The following is a 12,989-nucleotide window of genomic DNA, read 5'->3' on the forward strand; positions in this document are numbered from 1 at the left end:
CATATAATTAATCCCATCATTATAGTTGTCTATTAGATCACTTTAAGTGGATGATCATATGTTTCTATGTGCAAGCATATAAAGACGAATTTTTAGAACAAGGAAATACGATAAAAGGGGTGACTTGGGTTGCAAACCAAGCCACCAAAATCCAAAATACAACAATTGTTTAAAAAGGATCAACCATTTCCATGTCGAACACGGAAATCAAAATAGTTCTAAAAATCCGAAACATAACTTAAATAAGACAATAATAAAAAGCCAAGCTTCATTGGAAGCTACTCCTAGCTCCTTGATGATTTCTCAAGCTTGCTTTTCCTTTCCCTTGTCTTTGCTTGGAGGAGGCCCTATTTACAATAAAAAGGGGATACATTATCACAACTTTGTATCAAAATACCATAGTTGAATTAGAAATATAAAAGAAAGGATAGTCATTTACCTACTGGAGTGATCTTTCCAGCTTTAATGTCACCAAGGTACTTGGAACAATTCCTTTTCCAATGTCCAACACCATTACAATAATGGCATTTATCAAGAGGACCCTTCTTGGTCTTGGAAGTGCTAGCTTCAAAAGTCTTAGCCTTGGTGGACATGGGAGCTTTCCTCTTACCCTTTTTCCCATTCTTCTTGAACTTCCCCTTACTCTTGATGCTTATGTTAAGCACATCCTTAGGTGGGTTAACATTTAACCCCATGTCTCTTTCGGCTTGCACAACTCTTCAAGAGACACGTCCTTGTCTTGCATGTTAAAATTCACCCGGAATTGAACATATGCTTTGACTTTAGATAAGGAGTGTAGAATCCTATCTACAATGATTTCTTTGGGGATTTCAACTTTTTGAATCTTCAAAGTCTCGACTAGCTCCAACAATTTGAGCACGTGAGGGCTAACCATTTGGCCCTCCTTGAAATCGAGATCAAAGAATGCCGAGGCCGCCTCATATTGGACGATCCTCGGAGTTTGAGAAAACATTGTCACAAGCTTGGAATAGATTTCATTAGCGGTGCCCATTTTAAAGGCTCTTCTTTGGAGATCCGCCTCCATCGCAAAAATCAAAACATTTTTCATTGCGGCGGATTCTTTGTGGTAAGCCTCATATGCTTCCCTAGTGGCGGCATTCGACCTAGCATTAGGTTCGGATGGAGAGGCCTCGGTGAGGTAACGAAGCTTGTCGTCACCTTGGGTGGCTAATTTGAGTTGGGCATCCGAATCGGAGAAATCTGACCCATTCTTTTCAAGTTTACAACGATCCATGAAGGATCGGAGCCATGAAGCATTAGTGAGAGGTGCGGCGTTGGTGTTTGATGCGGCCATTTGTTATGAGAAATAAAAGTGGTCTACAAAACGAAAATAGAATAAATAAAACATTTGTCGTTTTCACAATAATAATACTTGTAAATTTAATTTAAACAAGTTTTATTGCATTTATCTAGTGACCTCTACCCAACTTGATAAATGATTCCAAGACCCAAATTCATATCAACTTAGGGCACGGTGTGCCGAAATACCCTTTATTAACATAACTTGGTGGATTAACCTTTTAATCGATTCTACTTTTATAACTCTTGGTCGATAAAATTGCATTAATATTTATCTCTAGCCCGAAACACATCCGGAAATCGTCGTGAATACTTTCGTTGAGTTCAACCCAAATTTCGAATAAATGTGTCCATGATCCAAATTTATATTAACTTAGGGCACGGTGTGCCGAAATACCCTTTATTAATATAAATTCGGTGGATAGACATTTATCACCCACTTCCCCTACGTAACAAGGTTTGTACCCCGGTGTGGCCGAGTGCACTCCCTCACGAAATAGGTTTTCATGGTTTCTACTTTTTGGTAAGGCTAAATCTCAATTGTTTGTTTTAGCGAGAGGTCATGTCAATTTATTATCTATCACGTTTTAATGAACTAAAGCGGTGAACTACGATAATTGTAATTGACACGGTCGATAAACTCGATTAAAATGACAATGCATGTTTTTAGTTATGGCGATTTAGCGATGCATGCAACATATAAAATAAAATGCAAAGCATAAATAAAATCCTAGTATGGCCTTCCTATAATAGTAAATCTAATTAACTATTACATATTCGGAAACCAACTCCTTTGGTCCCTTGAACTTCGGTCTTGGCACGCATCTCGAGGTAACACCGTCTTCATGGAAACTTCGGGAAATTACAAAGTAATAAATAAAATTGTAAATGAATTACATAATTTCCTATTATACATTTGTAATTAAAATTTAAATCTATTAAATTACAAAACGGTGATACGAGATCACAATAAATTACAACCGAATCGATGTTCCCATATATTTCGGGTAATACAAATTAAAAACTAAGGCCATACTAAGTAAAATTACATAATTCAAAATTACATAAAATTAAAACTAAAATTATGACAATCATAAATAAAATGCAGCATTATAATATGTATGAACATGCCCAATTTTATGCTAAATCGCCTTTAAGGAGCCAATATCGTATATTAATCGGTTTTTACGGATTTGCGTGATTTAACTTTTTAAAATCACAATAATTACATAAATTCATATTTATGTACAAGTTAATTACCCTAACCTAACTCAGGACTCAAAATTAGTCTCCACTAACATATTGACAATAATTAACTTATATTTCTTAGAATTGTTCATAAATGGACTCAAAAATACAATATTATGTCATAAACTTCAAATAAATCATAAAAATTTCAAATAAATTCAAAATTTGAAATTTAAACTCATGAATATTCTGGAAAAATACCATGACACTCATAATTTTCAAAACTTAGGTTAAAAAATTTTAAATTTATCGAGAAAAACAATGTTGCGGTTTATCGGATTTATCAATTATTACCATAAAAAATGATAAAAATTATTTTTATTAACTTTTCACTTTTAGATCTGAAATATATGATAAAATGCAACATGTGACATTTTTCCTTAGTCATGAAGTATGTTTTAGCAATTTTTTACTAATTAAAGTCACTATTTATGTGATTTTTCATCAAAAATTCATAAATCGTGCATTAAGACTTCATTATAGCCAAATATTTTACACACATCTTGTAAAATTGCATGTGACAACATAATAAATTTCTATGACCAGATTCGAAATATAACTCATATTAACCTAATTTACCATTTAAATATGATTTTAACTTGAAAAATCCATATTTCGAGCATAACAACTCATATTATTATGAAAATTTACATGCCATCAGTATATAATATATATGAAAACATATCCAAAAACCACTGGAAAAATCAAAGTTTAGCTATTTTCCAAAAATGACATTTTAATGATAAAAATCACATTTTAATGTCATTATTAATAAAAATGAACAATAAAATCCATAAATAAACCAAAATATCCTAAAAACATTTTAGCATCAGAACCTTTAACATGCATAATAAATTTCGTGATATATCATAATAAACACAAATTTATAAGTTTTATTTGTTAATCGTATAACTCGGAAAAACAATAACCGATTTGCATGCAAACAACCTAAGGCTCATGATACCGCTTGTTAGAAAACTTAATCTCATATTTCGACATATTCATATAAGTTACAATTTAATTTAGTCATAAAATTAAATATTGATCTTATGCATGCAAACATAATTAGAAAAGAGAAGAAATCGTCATTCTTACATTGAGTATTCGGATATATGGGCACAAATGAGTTCTCCTGCTCACTTGTTCTTGAGCTTTCCTTACTAATGGAAGAACAAGGATTCAAGGATATAATCCCTCCCAAAGATGAATACCCAAGATAACCCCTTAAAAACTAATATTATTTGAACTAGAACAATATTAATTTTATTAAAAATGACCCAAAACTATTGTTTTGTCCTCTTGAATTTTCGGCCAAGAGAAGAAGAATTTTGGAGTATTTATTTCTCTTTCTAAACTTCATTAAGTTATTTTGTGAATGAATGAATAATGTGCACAACACACTAGTCATTTTCTATTTCATAATAGAGATTATAAAAGGGTAAAAACCCTTTGCTTGCATGGTTGGGAAACCGTGTAGGAGGTGAGAAAAGGGGCCAATGCATGAGCTTCAATTCTTCCCAAGAAATTAGGCATGCAAGGCTATGTATTTAGGTCTTATAATTATGCTTTCCACTCAACATAATTAACATAATTAAGCATAATACTCCCTCCTTATTTTCGATACATATTGTGTAAAATGGAAAGTCCATTTTACACATTGTTATGTCAATTTGTCACATGTAACATGTTTCAAGACATTGTGTGTATAAAATGTATTTTTAACAATTAAAAATCAACATATTAATAAAATATGTCACTTATAAAATTAACCTAGTAATTCATAATTACTTGTACCGAAAAGTGTTTCCGAATTATAAACTACAACATTCTATATTTATAATAATTTATTCATTCCGTTTTAATTGATTCCGTAAACAAAAATTTCATCTAAGTAATAAAACAATTCGATTACTTAGACCATATCTAATATAATCAAATTACAATGAGACACGTAAATATTACATCCAAAATCGTCCGTCAATTTTAAGTAATTTAATTAACCCGTATCGTTATACGATCAATTAAATAATCAATTAAGAGTGTTACCCTTTAGGTATGACCTAAGGGGATCAACTGATCACCACCATCGCACGACAGTAATGTCAAACACTAGTCAGCCAATCATTACCGATATGTGTGGACCAGTTGACTGTAAAAATATTACATCCCACATGTATTCTGAAAATGAGACTTAAACATGTGATCATCATGATCGACAGTTGTGATCGCATTATTGTCGGAGGACACATATTCCAACAAAGAAAATTTCTACTTTGGACGATGCTGCAATTGAGTTCACCAAACAGTACGCAGATAATGCATAAATTCAAGTCAATATGCACACTCTAGAGGTTCTTACCCAAAATGAGAAAGAAGGGTTCACCGACTTCCTAAGTAGGTGGAGAAAGACTAGCACGCAACTCGTCAAACGCCCAGACGAAGCTACTCTTGTTGAAATGTTCGTGGACAATTTAAGGCCAATCTATGCGAACCATCTAAGGTGCCAAAACATAAAGTCTTTCAAAGACTTAACTGTGTTAGGAACAAGAATTGAAGACGACATCCGTAAAGGACTCTTGTCCTAAACGATAGGTCGCGGATATCAAGGCACAACGAGTCATTCTTATGGCTCTACTAGCAAGATCGACGAGGTCAACCTTGTCGAATCGTCTACTAAGAAGAATAACCCGCATAGGAAGTTCACCAACGTTGGTGACTCATACTCCAATGCTCTAAAAAGATTGATGAAACAAGGCAAACTCCAACCCATAGGACCTACACCTGATCCAGAGAAGAATTCTAGGTTCTAGGATGAGAATGCCTATTGCGAGTACCATAGAGGTAAAGTGCATGATACGGATAATTGCTTCAAATTGAAGCTTGCCATTCAAGATATGATTGAAGATGGGCGCTTGCATATACCTACTGCGAGCAAGCCTAGCAATACTCAGAATCCTCTTGAAATTCTGATGATCATAGATGAGGAATCCACCTTGGATTGTTCACACCTCATTTCTCCAGCTGAAGATGAGGTCAATGCATTAGAAAATGAGGAGAGTTATTCCACCATCTCCCCTACTATCGCTGATTTTGTCGCATGGGAAAAGGGTGTAAGTAGACAAGTTTTAGAGCTAGAAGCTACAGTGGCGTCCCTACGCAATCCAAGCACTATGCCTAGGGGAGACATGCCGGTGATTCCAATCTTATCTCAAGGATCCACAATACAAGAAGTGCTCGCAGTAACCAACAATCTAGTCGAGCAAATAATCAGCCTAGAGGCTGAAATCATAAGCTTGAGAGAGCTCAATATCGTCAATGGAATTTTGGCGGATGCCGATGAAGATCTTTACCTCGAAGAACATCCTCTGGTTAAGGCTAGTGAAGATTAAGATATAGACCACCTTACTCGCTCGGGACGTCCATATCAAAATGTCACTCAAGGACAGACGAGCGGTCCAACTATTAACACCAATGTCATCACACCAAATGATGGCGAAAATACATCTGCTGACAATTTATTGAAGCAACATCAAAGACAAAGGCTGATCATTCAGTCTGGCAACTAGTTGCAAGTTCATTTCCTCATCGTCAGGCTTTACTGCAAGCATTGGCTAAATTGAACGTAGCACACGACTCTACACCTGATGACGTCGTCAACCTAGTCTTCCAAGACTCAGTCAAGCTAAGTAACCTAGTTACATTCTGAGATGAGGACTTGCCTCCTTTAGGCGTCACTCATAACCTCGCTCTATACATCACAACATGCTTAAAGAAAAACGTACCAATGACTTTGGTGGATGATGGCTCCGCAGTCAATGTCATACCACTAAAGACAGCATACAAGTTAGGTATGAAAGAATCAGACTGGACTCTTACTAACCAAGGCGTTCGGGCATACGATGGAACGCAACGTAAAGTAGTGGGGCTAATTAACCTTACCGTGGCCACTGGGCCAATCGAGCGAAGGTTAATTTTCAGATGGTGGACATCGAGGCATCTTTCAATATACTTCTAGGTAGGCCCTGTATTCACGCTTCCAAAGCAGTGACATCCACCTTGCACCAAAAGATCAAAATCCCTCTAGATGGCAAGGTAGTGACGATCACTTCCTCACCTATCAAGGCCGTGATAAAGATAATGTCAAGCAACCAAGTAGTTACGCATCCAGTGCATGAGCTTGGAGGATTTCAAATCATAAACCTTATAGAGAGTGAGCTTGCTCCCTTGTACTTCGACCAATACTCCAACTTGGTGGTCCACCACATACTTAAATTTCAGGGATACTTCTCAAGAATGCCAGTAAACCCTATCAGAAAGAATACCTTTACACCTTTTAAGGAAGGTAACTCCCAAAAGATACCACTAGGCTTGGGGTACAAGCCCATGAAGGCCGAAACCCTCGAAATGCTTACTTAAGTTCAGAATCGTTAAAGTAAGGGAGTCCAAATGCAACCCTATCTTCCTACATTAAATGGGTACTTCGTCAGGGAAGGGGATTGTGAATATTTTTATGGATTTCCCGAACCTTGGCGGTACAGAGGCATTCACTAGCTGGAATCGAGGTCTTCCACGATTGCTACGTCATTCCTCCAGAAATGGTTCCTACCGTTAAAACTCGTCAGACACCTTGTTTCGACGAACAGGCTGTTAGCCTTCTATTTGGAGAGGATCGATTCATCAAGGCAGCGCAGGATGAGATCATTACCATGATACTTCAAGACGACCATTTCAACCCTACATCACTGATCACTGACACCAGCACAAATCAGCAGAAAGGATGGAGAAAATCAATCAAGTGGACCAACAATCAAGGAAAACTCTTCAAGGTCACTACTGCGGAAGGAGAGATGTTCAAAGGAGAACCCGAAGACGATGAATTCGAGTCAGAGTCGGAATCAGAGTCAGGGTCGGAATCTAAGTCTAAAGAAGTCGCTAGAGAGTCTCCTCCTGTCGTCACTCCCCACCCTTCTGTTTCTCCTGGTATACTATTGCCTAGTAACAGTAGCTTGGGGAATGTCCCAGCAACTGTCCGTTTACCGCCACTGACAACTGCGCAGATGGCTTCTTTGTTTCAGCTATTTTCAAACTTTAATATGAATAAATCTGATTATGCTTACTCCTTGTGTTATTCTGAATGCAATTCTATTTACGATGATAATGAGGATGATCCTGACTCGGACTCAATCGAATTACCTCCCTATATAATTAAAGAAATAATAGAAGAGGGGGAAGGGGCACCAGTTATAGAAAACACCAAACCTATCAACGTAGGAACGGAATTAGAACCCCAAGAACTTAGAATAGGGACGACCCTAGACCTAGCTGAAAGGGCCAATTTCATCGACATCCTACGCGAGTTCAAAGACGTCTTCTCTTGGTCTTACAAGGACATGCCTGGGATCGACAGGGATATTGCAGAACATCGCATTCCAATTAAGCCAGGTTTCAAACTTGAGAAACTGAAGCTTCGTCAGATGAGGACAGAGTGGGTTCTTAAGATTAAAGAAGAAGTCGATAAGCAATTCAAACCTGGATTCATCAAAGTTTTTGAGTATTCAGACTGGGCGGCTAATATAGTCCCCGTACCCAAAAAGGATGGGTGAATCCGGGTTTGTGTTGATTTCAGAGACTTGAACAAAGCGAGTCCTAAAGACGACTTCCCTCTACCACACATCGATATATTGGTAGATAATACAGCAGATCACGGGTTATTATCCTTCATGGACGGGTATGTATGGTATAACCAAATCAAAATGACCAAAGAAGATAAGCACAAGACAGCCTTCATCACTCAGTGGGGCACATACTGTTATAATATTATGTCGTTCGGGCTAATCAATGCTGGAGCTACGTATCAACGCACTACGACTACTTTGCTACATGACATGATGCATAAAGAGGTGGAGGTGTACGTGGACGATATGATCGTCCTATCTAAGGATAGGAAATGACACATTGCTAACCTTCGCAAATACTTCCTCAGATTGCGCAAGTACAACATGAGGCTCAATCCTCAGAAATGTGCATTCGGAGTAACGTCAGGCAAGCTTCTGGGGTACATTGTCAGCCATAAGGGGATAGAAATTGATCCATCCAAGATCATGGCCTTAATCGAGATTCCACAACCCCAAACAGAAAAAGAGGTTAGAGGATTCCTGGGCAAAGTGCAGTACATAAATCGATTCATATCGAAACTCACTATGATCTACAAACCTATCTTCAAAAAGCTCAAGAAAATGGATCATACCGTGTGGGACGAAGACTGCCAAAAGGCATTTGATAGGATAAAGGAGATAATGGCCAAGCCACCAGTGATAATGCCTCCTCAACGAGATCAATCTCTTGGTTTATATCTCACAGTTACCGAAACAGCCATGGGGGCTTTGCTCGCACAGACTGTTGGGAAAGAAGAAAGAGATATCTACTACCCTAGTAAGAAGTTCTTGGAGTACGAAAGTAAGTATACACTGAAAGATCATAGATCCATATTAGACTCTCTAATAAAATTAATTTATCTCATAAATTGTCATTTAGGTGATCTATGTAACATGCATGCAAATATGAAAGCATAAAAACAAAGTATAAGGAAAAACAATTTCCTTACATTGAATATATGGTAAAATGGGCACAAACTAGTTCTCCTTACTAGTTTGTTCTTGAGCTAAAATTATATGGATGATCCTCCTTGAAAAACCTTCAAAAAGAAAGTCTCCTTCAAGTTGCACCCAAGAACTAACCCAAAAATAATAACAAGTTTGTACTAGTAACTTGTTAATATTGCTCCCTTGATAAAAATTAGTAATATCACTAACTTATCTTAGTAATATTATTAATTGTACACTACTTGATGAATTATTATTGTAGAGAGATAGAGAGAAAAGTTCACATGCAAAATGGTAGAGTGTGAAATGAGGTAGTGTAAAAATGTGAACAAATGATGGAGTATATGGGGCAAAAGTGGCGGGTGGGTGGAGTGCTCAAGTGGACAATTTTTGTCTTATAATTTTATCTTACATCACAAGCAAAATCTAGTATAAGATAAATATTATGGTAGTATACAAAATAAGGTAAAATGATTATGTGAGTAATCATCCACTACACTTATTTTACACGGTCCACTTGACCATATACGGATCCAAGTTGGTTTTTATATTTGTCGCACAAATCCGTGTAATTTTCATTTTCAACATCGTATCATGTTTAAATACTTCCATAATTAATTCGTCCAATTCACTCCGTAAATATACGTGTACCACTACACATATTATTTACGAACTAATATTAATCACATTAATCAATTAGTACAATTTTAGTAAATTAACAGTTAATTAACTAAATCCCTTTTTCCAAAACTTATTATTTAATTATCGCATAATTAAATAATAACTGCCGCTCCTCGAGTTCGCAACTCGAAATCTCTCTAAAAATAATCGACTAACCTCTTAGTCTATAAATCAAGGGACTAAACAAATTGTATCTCATACAATTAATTAGTTATCAATTGGGGTTCGTTCCTTTAGGTGTGACCGAAAGGGGTCAGTTGATCACCGCCGTCTCACGACAATAACGTCAAACTCTAGTCAGCCAACCGTTATCGATTTACGTTAATCAACTGACGAGGATCAAATAATTAAATATCTGATGATATTCTATTAATGAGATTTATTATGTTAACGCACTATTGTGGAGGCCACTAACTCCAACAATCTCCCACTTGTCCGACACAAGGTGTGCGCTACCAATTCTCTTGTCCGTTTTAATCTCCCACTCAATGCAAGGTGTCTTTCAGGTCGCACTTGCACATGAACACATCGCGAGTGGTTTTCTCGATCAGGAGTGTGACTACCTGACCGGAAAAATCTCTCACAGATTACTTCCGAGCGTGGCCACGCATTTGTAGTCATTAACTCCTCGAGTGGCCTTGAGATATAGTTACCCAACGTGGGTGGACAATTCTGTATGCCCGGCCTATCTATCCTAATGCACAATCTGACTCACCATGACCTAGTAAATTCCCTTTTGGCCTCCTTTCACGGCACGCCCTAGGACAAAAACCTAAGTCACTCGGATACCGCACCTGCGCAGATAATAGTCTCCAGTCAAAAGAATCGACTCATTAGAACATCTTAGAGATCCCTGCCACGACCAGGCGTCTATAATAGAACTCAGGGACTCTCTAAATGGTCAATGTCCGGCAAAGTGTCACACACTCTGCCTATGTAATCGATCAGTCATCACATATGACCTTATGGTGTTGAACAACCATCAATCGACTTACAATCTAGTCACTCCGAGACATCACCTCATTAAGTGACTAGGGACAAAATACAATGTTCATCTTATTCACTTGAATAGTGTTCAACATTGTCTCCACAACTTATTCAGATAAACAAGGTATTAAAATTTAGTCACACTAAATAAAAAATTCATAAAAGAATGAATACGAAAACAATGGATGTGATTATCATATATATAATAAAAGATACATTATCCAATTATTACATATCCATAATCTAAAGAAAATCTTATACTCCTCTCAATTCCATAGAGACGACATGACCATCATGCTTAGCCTTTGATAAAGGATTGGTTAAAGGATCAGCAATATTGTCATCTGTCCCAACCTTACAAATGTCAATTTCCTTCCTTTCCACATAATCTCCAATTATATGGTATTTCCTTTCAATGTGTCTAGATTTGTTACTAGACTTAGGCTCTTTGGCTTGAAAAATAGCTCCACTGTTATCATAATATAGAGTGATAGGATCTTTGGCGGAATGGACTACTCCTAGCCCCTCCATGAATTGCCTAATCCAAACAGCTTCCTTCGCAGCCTCAGACGCTGCAAGGTACTCTGCCTCTGTTGTAGAATCCGCTGTAACACTTTTCTTGAAGCTCTTCCAGCAAACAGCTCCTCCATTTAGCATAAACACATAGCCGGATTGGGATTTCATGTCATCCCGATCAGTTTGGAAACTTGCGCCCGTGTAACCTCTTACACACAACTCAGTTTCTCCTCCAAACACTAAGAACGAATCCTTAGTCCTTCTCAAGTACTTAAGGATGTTCTTTACAGCTATCTAGTGACTCTCACCAGGCTTGGCTTGATACCGACTTGTCATGCTCAAGGCAAACGCAACGTCGGGGCGAGTGCAAATCATAGCATACATGATAGACCCAACAGCGGAAGCATAAGGTACGATCTTCATGTGTTCAATTTCCTTAGGGGTAGAGGGAGACTGTGACTTGCTCAAAGTAATCCCTTGGCCCATAGGTAGAAATCCTCTCTTGGAGTCTTTCATATTGAACCGGTCAAGAACTTTGTCAATATAAGCTTCTTGACTCAATGCTAGTATCCTTTTGGATCTATCCCTAAAGATCTGGATACCTAAGATTCGTTGTGACTCTCCCAAGTCCTTCATTTGGAAGTGTTTCCCTAGCCACTCTTTAACGGAAGTGAGTGATGGAACATCATTCCCAATGAGCAATATGTCATCCACATATAGCACAAGGAATGCAACCTTACTCCCACTAAACTTCATGTATAAACACGGTTCTTCCACACTTCTAGTGAAACCGTATTGTTTAATAACATGATCAAAGCGATGATTCCAACTCCTAGATGCTTGCTTAAGTCCATAAATGGACTTCTTGAGCTTACACACCTTCTTAGGGTTAGATGTATCCACAAAACCTTCGGGTTGTATCATGTACACCACTTCTTCTAGAATCCCATTCAAGAAGGCGGTTTTGACATCCATTTGCCAAATCTCATAATCATGAAATGCGGAAACCGCTAAGATTATCCTAATGGACCTAAGCATAGCGACTGGAGCGAAGGTTTCGTCATAGTGTAAACCATGAACTTGGGTGAAACCTTTTGCCACCAATCTAGCTTTGTAAACATCCACATGTTTATTCAAGCCGAGTTTAATTTTATATATCCATTTACACTGAAGAGGTCGCACTCCCTCAGGTAAATCCACCAAGTCCCATACTTGGTTCTCGTACATGGAATCCATTTCGGACCGCATGGCTTCTAGCCAAAGCGAGGAGTCGGGACTAGACATGGCCGATTTGTAGGTAGTGGGTTCATCACTTTCAAAAAGTAACAAAACACCATCCTCTTCGATGTTACCAAGGTAACGGTCAGGTGGATTATAAATCCTACTTGACTTTCTAGGAACAATTACCGTTTCAGAGGAAGAGGGAATGCTATCCTCCACGTTCTCCTCTACCTCATTCTCGGTTTGTGGCTCTCGAACTTCTTCAAGTTCAAATTTTCTCCCACTCTGTCTCCTAGAAATAAACACCTTTTCTAGAAAGACAGCATCACGAGCCACAAACACTTTGTTCTCGTGTTTATTGTAGAAGTAATAGCCACGTGTTTCCCTTGGATATCCTACAAAAAGACATTTGTC

Source organism: Silene latifolia, chromosome X (assembly GCF_048544455.1).
Source record: "Silene latifolia isolate original U9 population chromosome X, ASM4854445v1, whole genome shotgun sequence".
NCBI lineage: Eukaryota > Viridiplantae > Streptophyta > Magnoliopsida > Caryophyllales > Caryophyllaceae > Silene > Silene latifolia.